Source organism: Elephantulus edwardii, unplaced genomic scaffold, assembly GCF_000299155.1.
Source record: "Elephantulus edwardii isolate Elephantulus edwardi_28Jun2011 unplaced genomic scaffold, EleEdw1.0 scaffold00334, whole genome shotgun sequence".
Classification (NCBI taxonomy): domain Eukaryota; kingdom Metazoa; phylum Chordata; class Mammalia; order Macroscelidea; family Macroscelididae; genus Elephantulus; species Elephantulus edwardii.
In genome coordinates, this window is record NW_006400084.1 from 1,295,369 (window position 1) to 1,307,774 (window position 12,406).

At 38.1% G+C, this 12,406-nt stretch overlaps 1 pseudogene; it reads right to left on the reverse strand.

Annotated features, from left to right (window-relative positions):
- LOC102847444 overlaps positions 1–10,238 on the reverse strand; it is a 14,616-nt pseudogene extending 4,378 nt beyond the window's left edge.
- Between the last annotated feature and the right edge of the window lie 2,168 nt (positions 10,239–12,406).

Below are 12,406 nucleotides of genomic sequence, written 5' to 3' on the forward strand. Positions count from 1 at the left end.
CCAGTCGTTTGGAAAGAAATATTATACTTCGGAGGGTGGAGGGACAGCTCAGGAGAGGAGGACTCTCGATGAGATGGATTGATTCAGTGACTGGGGTAATGAGGGTAGGTTTGTCAGAGACAATAATGTTAGCACAGGATAGAGTAGGTTTCAGGGTTATTGTACATCGGGTTGCTATGAGTCACAAGCAATTTGACGACGCATAACTACAACATTTATTTGGCAATGAAAAATGCAGGGGATGGAAAGATCCAGAACCTCCAAGGTGTAGAGGCATGTTTTATTGTTGTTACTAGGTGCTGTTGAGTCAAGTATGATCTTAGTGATTCTATGAACAACAGATCTAAATCCTGTCTATGCTGTGCCATCTTTACTATCTCTGATACACTTGAGCCCATTGCTGCAGAAACTGTCAGTCTATCAATCCATTTTGTTGGGAGTCTTCCTCTCTTTCCTTTGGCCCTCCACCTTTCCAAGCATGGTATCCCTTTCCAAGGAACAGCCTCTCTTTGCAACACATCCAAAACATGAGAGATGAAGCTTTGTCATCTTCACCTCCAAGGAGCTGTCTGCCTGCACCTTTTCCAAGACATACCTGTTTATTCTTTTGGCAGCTTAGGGCATATTCAGTTCTCTACTCCAGCACCACAACTCAAAAGCACCAGTTCATCTTCTGTCATCCTTTTTCATTATCCAGCTCTCAGATGCCCAGCAAAAGTTTGAAAGCTATCATCCACGTAGAGAGCAAAAGGTCATTACAAAGACAGAGGAGGAATAAAGAAAAACACACCAAAAAACCAAAACACCAGCAAAAACCAAAATGAATGTCAGAAGAAACTAAGAAAATTGCATTAGAGCATCAAGAAACCAAAATAAAGGGAAGAGATGCTGAAGTGAAAGAGTGGAACAGAAGATTTCAAAGGTTAGCTTGAGAAGAAAAAGCAATGTATTATAACAAAATGTGCAAAGAGAGTCAGAGGATAAAGAGTGTGAGAGAATAGAAAGAGAAAAACTCACTGGACATTTTTCAAGTGGAAAGAACTAACAAATTCAAGTTTGAGTCATAATACTGAGAGATGCCATAAGCAAAATCTTGAAATATCTAGGAAGCATTAAAAGAAGATGAAAAGAATACAAAGAATCACTGTGTCAAAAGTAATTGGTCGACACTGAACTATTTCAAGAAGTATCATATGATCAAGAGCCAATTAATTGTGCTGTTGGCCAGTCTCTATGCATGGAGTTTAGATGACAGCTGTTGCTGGCCAACTGATTGGAAAAGATCCATATTTGTTCCCATTCCCAAGAAAGGTAATCCAAAAGAATGTGGAAATTATCAGACAATATCATTAAGAATATCACATGCAAGCAAAATATTACAAAGATCATTAAACAATGACTGGAACTGTACAGTGACAAGAACCTGCCAGAAGTTCATACTGGCTTTAGAAGAGGCTGTTGCCCCAGGGACATCATTATTGATGTCAGATGTATCCTGGTGGAAAGCAGTGAATACCAGAAAAATGTTTGTTTGTGTTTTATTTACTATGCAAAGGCATTTGTGTGGATCATAAAAATCTATGGCTAATTGGAGAAGAATGGGAATCCCAGAACACTTAATTGTGCTTAAATGGAATCTATACCTAGACCAAGGAGCTTTGGTCAGAATGGAACAAAGAAACACTCTTTATGGTTTTAAATCAAGGATGTGTTTCAGAGTTGTATCCTTTCTCCACAGCTATTTAATCTGTATGCTGAGCAAATAATTTGTAGAGGCATGTAGCGCCAACTAATTTAACAACCTCAGAACATTTTGTTTTATTTATAAAATAACGGAATGAATAAGTTAATACTGATCAATGAATAGCTATGTATGTAAAAAAATATCTGTTATTAGTGTTGTTATTAAGTGCTGTGGAGGTGGCTATGACTCATAGTGACCCTATGAGCAATGGATCGGATTCTGCTATTACGTGTTATTGAGTAAACTCTTACTTGTAGTGATCCTATCTATACACAAAAGACGAAACCTCGTCCCATACTGTGCCATCCTCATAATCTCTGTGGTACTTAAAATCCATTGTTACAGTAATTATATCAATCCATCTAGTAGAAGTTCTTCCTTTTCTTTATGACCCTCAAGTTTTTGAAGCATAATATATTTTTCCAAGGACTGATCCTTTCTGAAAATATGTCCAAAGTACGTGAGACAAAGTCTCATCATCCTTACCTATAAGGAACCTCCTGATGGCATTTCCTCCAAGACAGATTCGTCTGTTTCCTTGGCAGTCCGTGGCAGAGTAAATTTCCTTTGCCAACATCACAACCCAAAGTAATCAGTTCTTTGGTCTTCTTTATTCATTGTTCAACTTTAACATGCATATAGAAGCCAAGAGGAAAATACCATGGCTTGGGTCAAGCATATGTTAGTCTTTAAACTGACATTCTTGCTTTTAAGCACCTCAAATAGGTCGTTGACAGCAATTTGCTCAATGCAATACACCCTTTATATTTTTGACTGCTGCTTCCTTGAGTGTTGGCTGTGGATCCAAGTACAATGAATTCGTTGACAATTTCAGTATTTTCTTCATTTATCATGACATTGACAATTGGTTTAAATTATGAGGATGTTTTTTCCTGTGGCACATGTTTGTTATTATTGGTTTTAGGTGCTGTCAAGTCAAGTACAACTCATAGCAACCCTATGAACAAAAGATCTGAGCCCTGTTCTATCCTGTGCCATCCTCACACTTCATGATACAAAAAGAATTCATTGCAGCAGTCACTGTGTCAATCCCAGCATCATGTCCTTCTCCAAGGAGTAGCCCCTATTAGCAACATGCTCATCATCTTTGCCTCTAAAGAGCACTGCAGCTGCACCTTCTCTGTTTGTTCTCTTGGCCATCTGTGGGATGTTCAGTGTTCTTCTCCAATCACAACTCAAAAGCATAAATTCTCTTTCTGTCATTCTTAATCATTGTCCAGCTCTCAGATATGTAGCTATTAATTAGAAAGACCATGGCCTGAATTAGGTGCACCTCAGTCCTCAAACTGACATCATTACTCCTCAATAATTTGGAGAGGTCCCTAAATGCAGACTTTCCAAGTAAATGTGTCTCCTTCTTTTTTGATTGCTGGTAAAAAGGGTGTTAATTGTGAATCCAAGCAAGATAAAACTGTTGACAGTTTCAATCTCCTCTCCATTCATCATGATACTACCTACAGCTCCATTTTTAAGAATCTTTGTTTTCCTGATAGTTTAGTAATAAAAAAAATTAGCTTTTATTAAAAACAAGCTGAAATATACATGCTCATCTTCCTTGTAGCATTACTTATGCAAGAAAAGAGATGGAAATAATTCAAGTGTCTAACGAAAGACAAATAGCTAGAGAAAATATGCCGTATTTATACAACCAAGTATGATGCAACACTAAAGAATGATAAAGAAGTCATATGGATAGATGTACAGAAAATTATACTGAATGATGCAAGTCAGTAACAATATAACAGTTATGGTATAAGATCATTATTATAAAAAGCTAAAGATGGGTTTACAAAGATAAAATAATTCTTGAATGATTGCTAGGAATATGAAGGGGGAGAGAGAGGGGAGTAAAAAGTAATAAATCTATAAATTAGATGAAGGGAATTGCAATATATAACAAGAAGTTGTTCAAATATTGTAATTAATTAATTACATTGATCAGTTTTAATTGATATTATAAAACAAAGAATATAAAATCCATATGATTTGTAAACTTCCACTAAAAAATCCTGCTTTTATTGGTGAATCGTGATAATCTTGTGTTGTTATCCACTGAGTCTACTCTGACTCATAGTAATTCTTTTTCTTCATTGGTTTCTGAGGCTTTAGGCCTTTGTGAGAGGAAATGGTCTTCTTTTGAGGAGCAGTTTGTGAATTCAAACCACTGATTTTACAGGAAGTAGCAGAACTCCTAATGCATTGCGCTAGGTTAGGTCAGCTCTTTGTATCTAGGAAGACAAGAAATTTTCTAATAATTTTTGCTGGACTAGCTGTTGAAGGGTTTGCAACCTTTCTCCTATATGCTTATGAGAAATATATTTCAGACTGGTTTACTCTGTGCCTCCTGGATAACTAACTGCCTCCGTGGATAAAATAACCATGTGACTAGAGTGAGGGCTGTTATCTGTCTTCAAGTTAGAAGCAATTTAAGATGAAAGAAAGGGCAAAGGTTAAAGGGAGGAGGAAGGAGTGAGGATGAGTGACTGAAAGCCAAATTCTTAGCTTTCTTGAAAACTCAGCTATTCGCAAAGAACCATTTCTTTAAAGCACAGCTGGTATTCTGAGACTTGTTTCTATGATGTGAAATGTTCTGTCTTGTGGTCTAGAACTTCAAAGTTCTTTTCACTGCCTTGTGGCAAATCACTTAATCTCTCTGACTTTTATTTCCTCATCTGTAAACCTGTAAGCAGTTAACATTCCCATCAGACCTTAAGAAGCCTTAATGGTGTAACAGATTACATGCTGGGTTGCCAACTGAAAGGTCAGCTGTTCAAGTCCACTACATGCTCTGCATCCCTCCCCCCTTAAAGATTTACAACCATGTAATGCAAGATAATGATGGCTCATGGATGAGCCTGAATTGATTTGAAGTCAGTGATTGGATACAGACCTTATTGACTTCTGATAGCTGTTATGAGACTAACAGAGGAAACATACACACACACATACATACACACACACACACACACTGATGTCCAATTGGAACTCAATCATTGCTAACACTAGGTTTTTTGGAGGCTGTAAATCACATGAGAGGAGATTCACCATTTTTCTCCATGGTACTGCTGTTGCATTTGAACTACCAGAGAAATGACATCTTTGGGTTAGCATTACAACTTCCTACAGACTACACCATCAAAACTCCCTCTCACAATGGCATAGTTTCATTAAGAGCTTGGGTTTTGGAACCAGATACCTGAGTGCGAATCTTAGCTCTCTGATCAAGTAACTTGGACTCTTTCAATTTCATCATCTCTTATGATCTGACTTGTTGTGATAATTACATTAAATAAAGTATGCAATAACTTAACACAGAACCTGGTGCATAGGAAGTAGACAGCAAACGACTATTTCAATTGCTCTTTTGTGTGTGTGTGTGTGTGTGTGTGTGTGTGTGTGTGTGTGTGTGAGTGTACCATCAAATCAGATCTGACTGGTACAGGAGGAGATTGTCCCTCCTTTTCCCGGCAGAGCATCTGGTGGATTCGAACCGTGAGCCACTGGGATTGTAGTTGCAGCTCCTTGCCACTAGGCCACCAGAGCTCCCCTTAATTGCTCTATTTTGTGTAAAGCATGGAGTTTGTGGGTACTATAAATGGCTAATAATGATTAATGCACTTGGCTGTAATTTGATGGAAAATTCAGCCACTGAAATCTCTGTGGAAGAGGTTATAGAAGAAGAAAAGCTCTGTGGAACAGTTCCATTCTGACACATTGGGGTTGCTTGCCATGAGTTAGAATTCACAGGACAGCAACATTATTAATTGCAGCTGAGCTCAGCATATGCAAACATTCCTTCTTCACAGAAAGATCTTTCACTCTCTCATGTATTTGTTTTCCATCTATGTGTGTGTGTTGAGATTTCTGTTTCATTTTAAAGTTTTCATTTAAGAAGGTGCAAAAGAAGTCTCAGAGAGAATTGGAAGTCATGCATATGGATCATGTTTTCTTGACTAAAAATTAAAATGCATGATCTGATTTTGGTGTTATCAGGATGAGATACTTGAAGCTGAGCTGCCTTGGCAAATCTTGATATTTCTAAGGAATAGAAAGGGCTTGGGTTTGGGGAAAAGAAAGAGATCTATGAGGAATTCTCTTTTCCAGCCACTGGAGGCTGCTCTGGTTTTTCTTATAAGTACATAGCAAATAAGACTTACTAGCTAAGGAAATCTACACTGAAACAGACAAGGCAAAATGGGAGGCAAATGTAATCATCAAAGGAAATTGGGAGATAAATATGCAACCTATTTCAAGAGGGCTGGATTATAAAAAGGGGATGGATCACCCTGGAAGACAAAATGATGTTATTTGTGTGTTATTATGTAACAGTCTGTGGGGGGTTGGTGGGCTAAGCCATTTGACATCTGAATTTTGTTGAACTCAGATTTCCTCCTAATTAGAGAGAATAGTAGGAAAAGCACTACTTCTTCGAGAAAGGTGTCAAATTCACACTGAGGTGCAAATGGGTAGCATTAGGCCTTTTCCTGACAGGTTTTTTTTGGAAGAAAAAAAAAAAAAAAAAAAAATAATCTGTTTCCTTCTAAAACCATCTCTTTTCTAATTATGAGTGCTTCTATTATTAGAAAAATATGGAACACCAAAAAGAAAAAATATTCTTCTAACCCCCATAATCCAATCCACAGGTGAGTTCTACTGACTTGGTAAATTTATTTTAAGATTTGACACTGTGGAGAAGAATTTTATAAAGCAAAATACTTGGAAACAATATTAATCCAGTTCATTCCATATTCATTGTTTTGAACATGGCAAATGCACACAGTCATAGTAAGAAAAGAAAAGTTATTCCATAATCTCAACACTCAAAAGTAAATATAATAGTACTTGACTGCTCTGCCTTCCAGTTTTCTATGAAAATTTTTATAAAATATTAATAATCCACTGTTTTCAAGTCTTTTCTGACTCATAGCAACCCTCTATGGGTTTCCAGGACTATAAATCTTTATGGGAAGTTACTGTCCATCTTATTCCTACTGGGCAGCTGGTATGTTTGAACCACTAACCTCTCAGTTAGTATAATATGTTACCAGGAATCCTTAAAATGCTGATACATTGTAAAAAATTTTTTAGAAAGTTATTTTATTATAAGTTTTTTGTAGTCGGCATTTCTCCCCCAATACTTAAGACATTTTCTAAGGCCAGTTCCCGAGCCATTAGCTATTTTTCACTACAAATTTAGTGATGGCATATTATTTCATTGTGAGAATGTATCCTTTTAAACCAATTAGAAAGGGATATTTGAAAAATACACAGGAAAAGAAGTTGTTTCAAGTACTTCTAAGCATTTTAGAAGTAACTACATAAATCTCAACAACTATAAAATTCTTATGTGTTTACAAAAATCAATTCCATAAAGCCGGTTAAGTAGAAGCCAAGAAATGTACTTGAAAATAAAACAAAACAAAAACACAATCTTATAATTTTTCACTTAAAGTCTAGAATTTAGATTTCTATTAACTCAAATTAGTCTTTGTTCAGTGATCTCAAACTAATGAGGGGCTTTGTATTAGTAATTATCCTACTGACACTCAATATGACTCCAGACTAAACTTCTTTCATCTCTTTGCTCTTTGTGGTCTATTTACCTGTCTTATTAGGAACACTTCCATTCTGAAGCTTGAACTCCTCTGGTCCCTCAATGTCTCCTCCAACCTGCTTTATTCAATTGGTCACTAATGTGCATTATTTAAATATTTTCTGACCTCTGGTGGCCTAGTGGCAAGAAGTTATGCAGCAATCCTGAAGGCACAAGGTTCAAATCAACAAGCCGCTCCATGGAGAATCTCTCCTCCTTTGTGATTAACTGTCTCTGAAAACCCACTAGAAGTTCAGCCATGGGTTGGATCCCAGTCAGAGGTATACAAGAACACAACAGGTCTTCTCTAAAATAAGCAGCACTCTCTGGTTTAGCTTTCCTTGGTTCTGTACTTGGACTAACCTAATAGCCTCCTACATTTCCTATACTGTTACTTGACTACCAAAACTCGTGGAGTTGATGTACAAACTTAATGCACTAGTGTGTATAGGAGGGAATTCTGATGGTCTAGTGGTAAGAAACTGCACTGTAATCTGTAATCCCAAAGGCACGTGGTTCAAATCCCCTAGCTGCTCCACAGAAAGATGAGCAATCTCTTCCTGTGAAATTAACTGCCTCTGAAAACCTGCTGGAGAGTCAATTATGGGTCAATTCCAACTCAACAGTATACAACAACAACAATGTGTATAGGAAATGTCGCGACAATAATTTCCTTCCTTATGCAGTGGAGAGAGGTGTTCTGTTGATAGGAGTTCTTTTTCGTAAAGAACTCTTTTTTATTTTTCCAAGTAGAAAGAAAAGAATTTTATTTAAGTTGTATAAAACTTCATTTTGTATAATACATTTTTTTTTCCGTTTGAGTGAAAGGTTGTATACCAAATCTCAATAATTCATATACATATTGTTTGGAGAAATTGTTTATAATCATCATATAGCAGCACCTTTCCATTTTCCTCCTTGAATTTCCCATTATTTTTCTTTTTACCCTCCACTGGGTTTTCTTTTAGTGAAAAATTCTTATACAAAAACATATCCAATCTCTTTGAGAAAGAATTCTTTGATATTATTAATATTTTTTCATATTGTGAGCAAAGTTTGGAAGTATGTTGAATGGAAGTCTGATTCCAGGATATTTTTCTTCTCCGTCTGATTTCCTCCAGTCTCCTCTTTGGCCCCATTTACTTCTTATTATTTTCTAAATATTCTTGTCAATGTGAACTTATGTTGAAGTGGGAATCTGTAGTTGTCTTGGAGTGGGAGGAGTTGATAAGAGCAAATGAAACAGATAGTACTAAAACCAGATATGAAATAATTGCATGTGGACAAAAATACTCAGCACAACCACCCTGCTGCTAGATTCAATAGAGGTGGAACAAGCAATATACATGGCAATCATGTCCTACCTAAGAGTATTGCTGATGGGTATGAATAATGGTGCTAGGTAAAAGGGGAATGACAGGGGAAAGAGAATGGATTCAGACTTTTAAAAAATTAACCCCAAATCCCAATATGTTGCTGTTCAGCTCCCCTGGGCTGGAGAGTAACACTGCTCCATAGGGTTTCTTGGCTGTAATCTTCACAGATGCAGATCATCATGCCTTGCTTTCATGATGCTGTTGAATGGGTTTGCTCTGTAAACATTTAGGTTAGTAGTTGAGTTCCAGGTGCTCATGATACCCTCACAGTAAACATTTACATGTAGGTAGGCTGAGGAAAGATTATAAGAAGCCTTTCAAATGTAGCATAGAGAAATTAGTTCTGACTGGAGAATCTGGATAGAATACAGAAGGAGGAATTGGAGATTAAGGAGGGATCAGGGATACATAGAAAAAGCTTGGTATATGGGGTGTGCAGTAAGTGCACTCAGTTTCTTTCCCTTTACTGTGTTCTTTCTGCTCCTGTCCTTTTGACCTAAGACTAAACTGTAATCTAAGTTGCACTTAGAAAAGGGATATATGATTAGGTATTATTGTCATGATGTGAGTCCAGAACGAAGACTGCATAGTGGAATGGACTTGGGGGGAGGGATTGTATAGCAATGAAAGAATTTTTCTTTTACTTTTCAAAGAGATGAACTGGAGGGGAGAGGTGGGCAGGGAGAAAAGTGCAACAATGAATGAATGGAAATCCAAATATCTGTAAATTCTCACTAAAATGAATGATTATAATAAAAATAAAAAAAGAAAAGACTCTGGGTGAATATCGTGCAGGGACTGTAGATTTTCTGCCTGTGGTTCTAGAGCCCTTCCTAGGTTTGCTAGAAAGATCACACGGGTGGGAGAAACTCAGCACACTGAATGGAATACAAATGTAATTTGAATGAGTTGCATGAGATTTCACATACACTTTCTTACTTGTTTTTCCAAAGAATTATCAGTATTATAATTTTATGGATATTGAACTAAAGCTCTTACAAACTGACTTTACCAGTCATCACAACCTGAAAAATTGAACTCAGTATAGGAATCCAAGGTTTGTGACACCAGTGATGATAGTGCCGTCTAATACATCTTGTTTTGAATTTGGAGTACCTTGTCATGCATGATTCTCTTAGTGTGTCTGTGTGTGTGTGGGTGTGGGTGTGTGTGTATGCTTTATTTTTTTAGATTTGCCTGCTTTCTCTTTTTTACATAAATGAGATCATATCACATTTATCATTTCGTGTTGACTAATTTTACACAGCAAGTCTTTAAGCTCCATTTATATTGTAGCACGTACCCAGATCATTGTTCTTGCTGGCTGAGTAATACTTCGTTGTTTATGTGTACTGATCTTGTTTCCCCATACACTCACTGACGGTTGTTGTGAATTGTGGTGCAATGAGTATTCTAGTCTGTTTGATTCTGCTTTCAAGTCTTTTGAGTACATACCAAGGAGTGGAATTTCTGGTTCATACCGTGTTTTTGAAGAAACCGCCATACTATTCCCTCTTAAAGTTATTTTATATGATAAGGTGTAAATCAAGGTTTTGAGCAAGGCTTTATGTTTTAAGCATGAATAATATTTCAAAAGCTTTTACTTGTTAAAAGTAGACAGACTTCTTTAAAGCATTTAGTGTGAAATATCTTTGGATTATAAATCACGAGTATACCTAAGTACCAACTTGGTGGATGTTTCTGTAAATCAGACGGTGGACATCTGAGAATAAACTTCTCCAGAAGTACGAGTCAGTGGAGGTTTCTGTAAATCAGATGGCGTACAGCTGAGAATAAGCTTCTCCAGAAGTCCCAAGTCATTGGATGCTTCTGTAAATCAGATGCGTACATCTAAGAATAAACTTCTCCAGAAAACCATAAAAGAAACCGTTTACCCTGTTTCCCTGAACCAGCCTCCAGCACTTCCAGTCAACTAACTCAGTGTCCTAGACTGGATTCTGACTCACGGTGTATGCCCTGGGTTTCGTAGGCTGTAACTTGTATCCAGATGAGATTGCCCATCTGTCTTCTGCAGATTTGCTAGCGGATTTGAGCTAACTGAGGAGGTGGGCCCTTTGGGTTGAGTAATCACTGAAGAGGCTTAAAAACTGTTCAGGGAGAGTTTCTACTTCCCATTTTCAGCAGTCATAGTGCCAGCGAGCAAATAGAAAGCAGAGATCTGGCCAAACAAGTTCTATAATCTTGGATCTGAATTTGATTTCCCTTTCCTGGGCTTAGCCTCACTTTCCTAGAAAGCAAAGTTCCTGTTCGCACTTGGAAGAAAGTATAGGGCATATGAGCAAGATTTGACTTTTGGGATTTTTTTGTATAAAGGTTTAGCGCACATGCCACCTGGTGGAAAGAATGTGAATGCACGCGGCTGCCTTGCCCCACACTTCAACTTGGCGTTTGAGGGGCTTTGCTCAGAGTGGCTTAATTGCAATCTTCCTCCCTCTGAAGCGGCTTAAGATTGTAAGAGTCAACACTTTCTCTTTGGTGACGGTTTATTTTTACAAGGGACTGAGTTCTTGCATCTGCAGAGAGGAAACCGGAAAAAGAACTCAGAGCCTGCTTGAAGCACTGTGGAATCCAGACCTCAGAAGCCAAATTGCCAGGAGCAGCGGTCATCACCAGGAACAGCGTCAGGAAAACTGTGAAGACTGAAACCGGGCGGGGAGCGGGGAGATCAGCTGGTGTCTTCGGAATCATTTTTCCTTTTTGTTCTCAAGTTTCTTTACAAGTCAGCACGTTGTAGAAAACTGTTACTAACGCCAGTGACTCTTGCCTACAGAAACGCACATTATTTTGCCCATGGAATATGAATGATATTGCTCCATGGTGGACCCATTTGGCATGAAGTTGAAAGTCCATTTCAGACTTCCTTATTTCCCTTATTGTTTGGTTTTTGTTGTTGTGTACCGTCGGATTGGATTCAACTGGCACAGGAGGAGATTGCCCTTCCTTCTGCAGCGGAGCATCTGGTGGATTCAAACCATGAGCTTTCAAGATTGCAGCACAGCTTCTTGCCACTAGGCTACCAGAGCTCCCTCCCAGACTTCCTTATTTCCTGTGTATGCCTCTACTCTTGGAATTCTCTTTGAGGAGGTTGTAAAATCATAATGATTCCTTTGTTAATTAAAAAATGAAATATCATTTCTGGCCCCTGTTTATTTCATTTTAGTGTTAGAGTCGTGATTAGTCCTGTCTCCATACCTTTTCAACCTGTATACAGAGCAGATTATCCCGGAGGCTGGGCTCTATGAGGGAAAATGCGGCATCAGGATTGGTGGAAGATCTATCAACAATCTGCGTTATGCAGATGACACAACCCTGCTTTCTGAAACTGATGAGGACCTGAAGCGCTTGCTGCAGAGGGTCAAAGACTGCAGGCTTCAATATGGATTGAGGCTCAATGTCAAGAAGACAAAGATTCTCACCACTTGACCAATTGACAGCAACAGGATGGATGGTGAAGAGATTGAGAATGTTCACAGCTTTAGTTTGTTTGGCTCCACAGTCAACACTCTTGGCACAGGTAGCCAGGAAATGAAAAGACGTGTTGCAATGGGAAAGTCTGCTGTTAGGGACCTCTCCAAAGCACTGAAGAGCAATGGTGTCTCTCTGGAGACTAAAGTGTGTCTGATATAGGCCATGGTCGTTGCAGTCACTTGT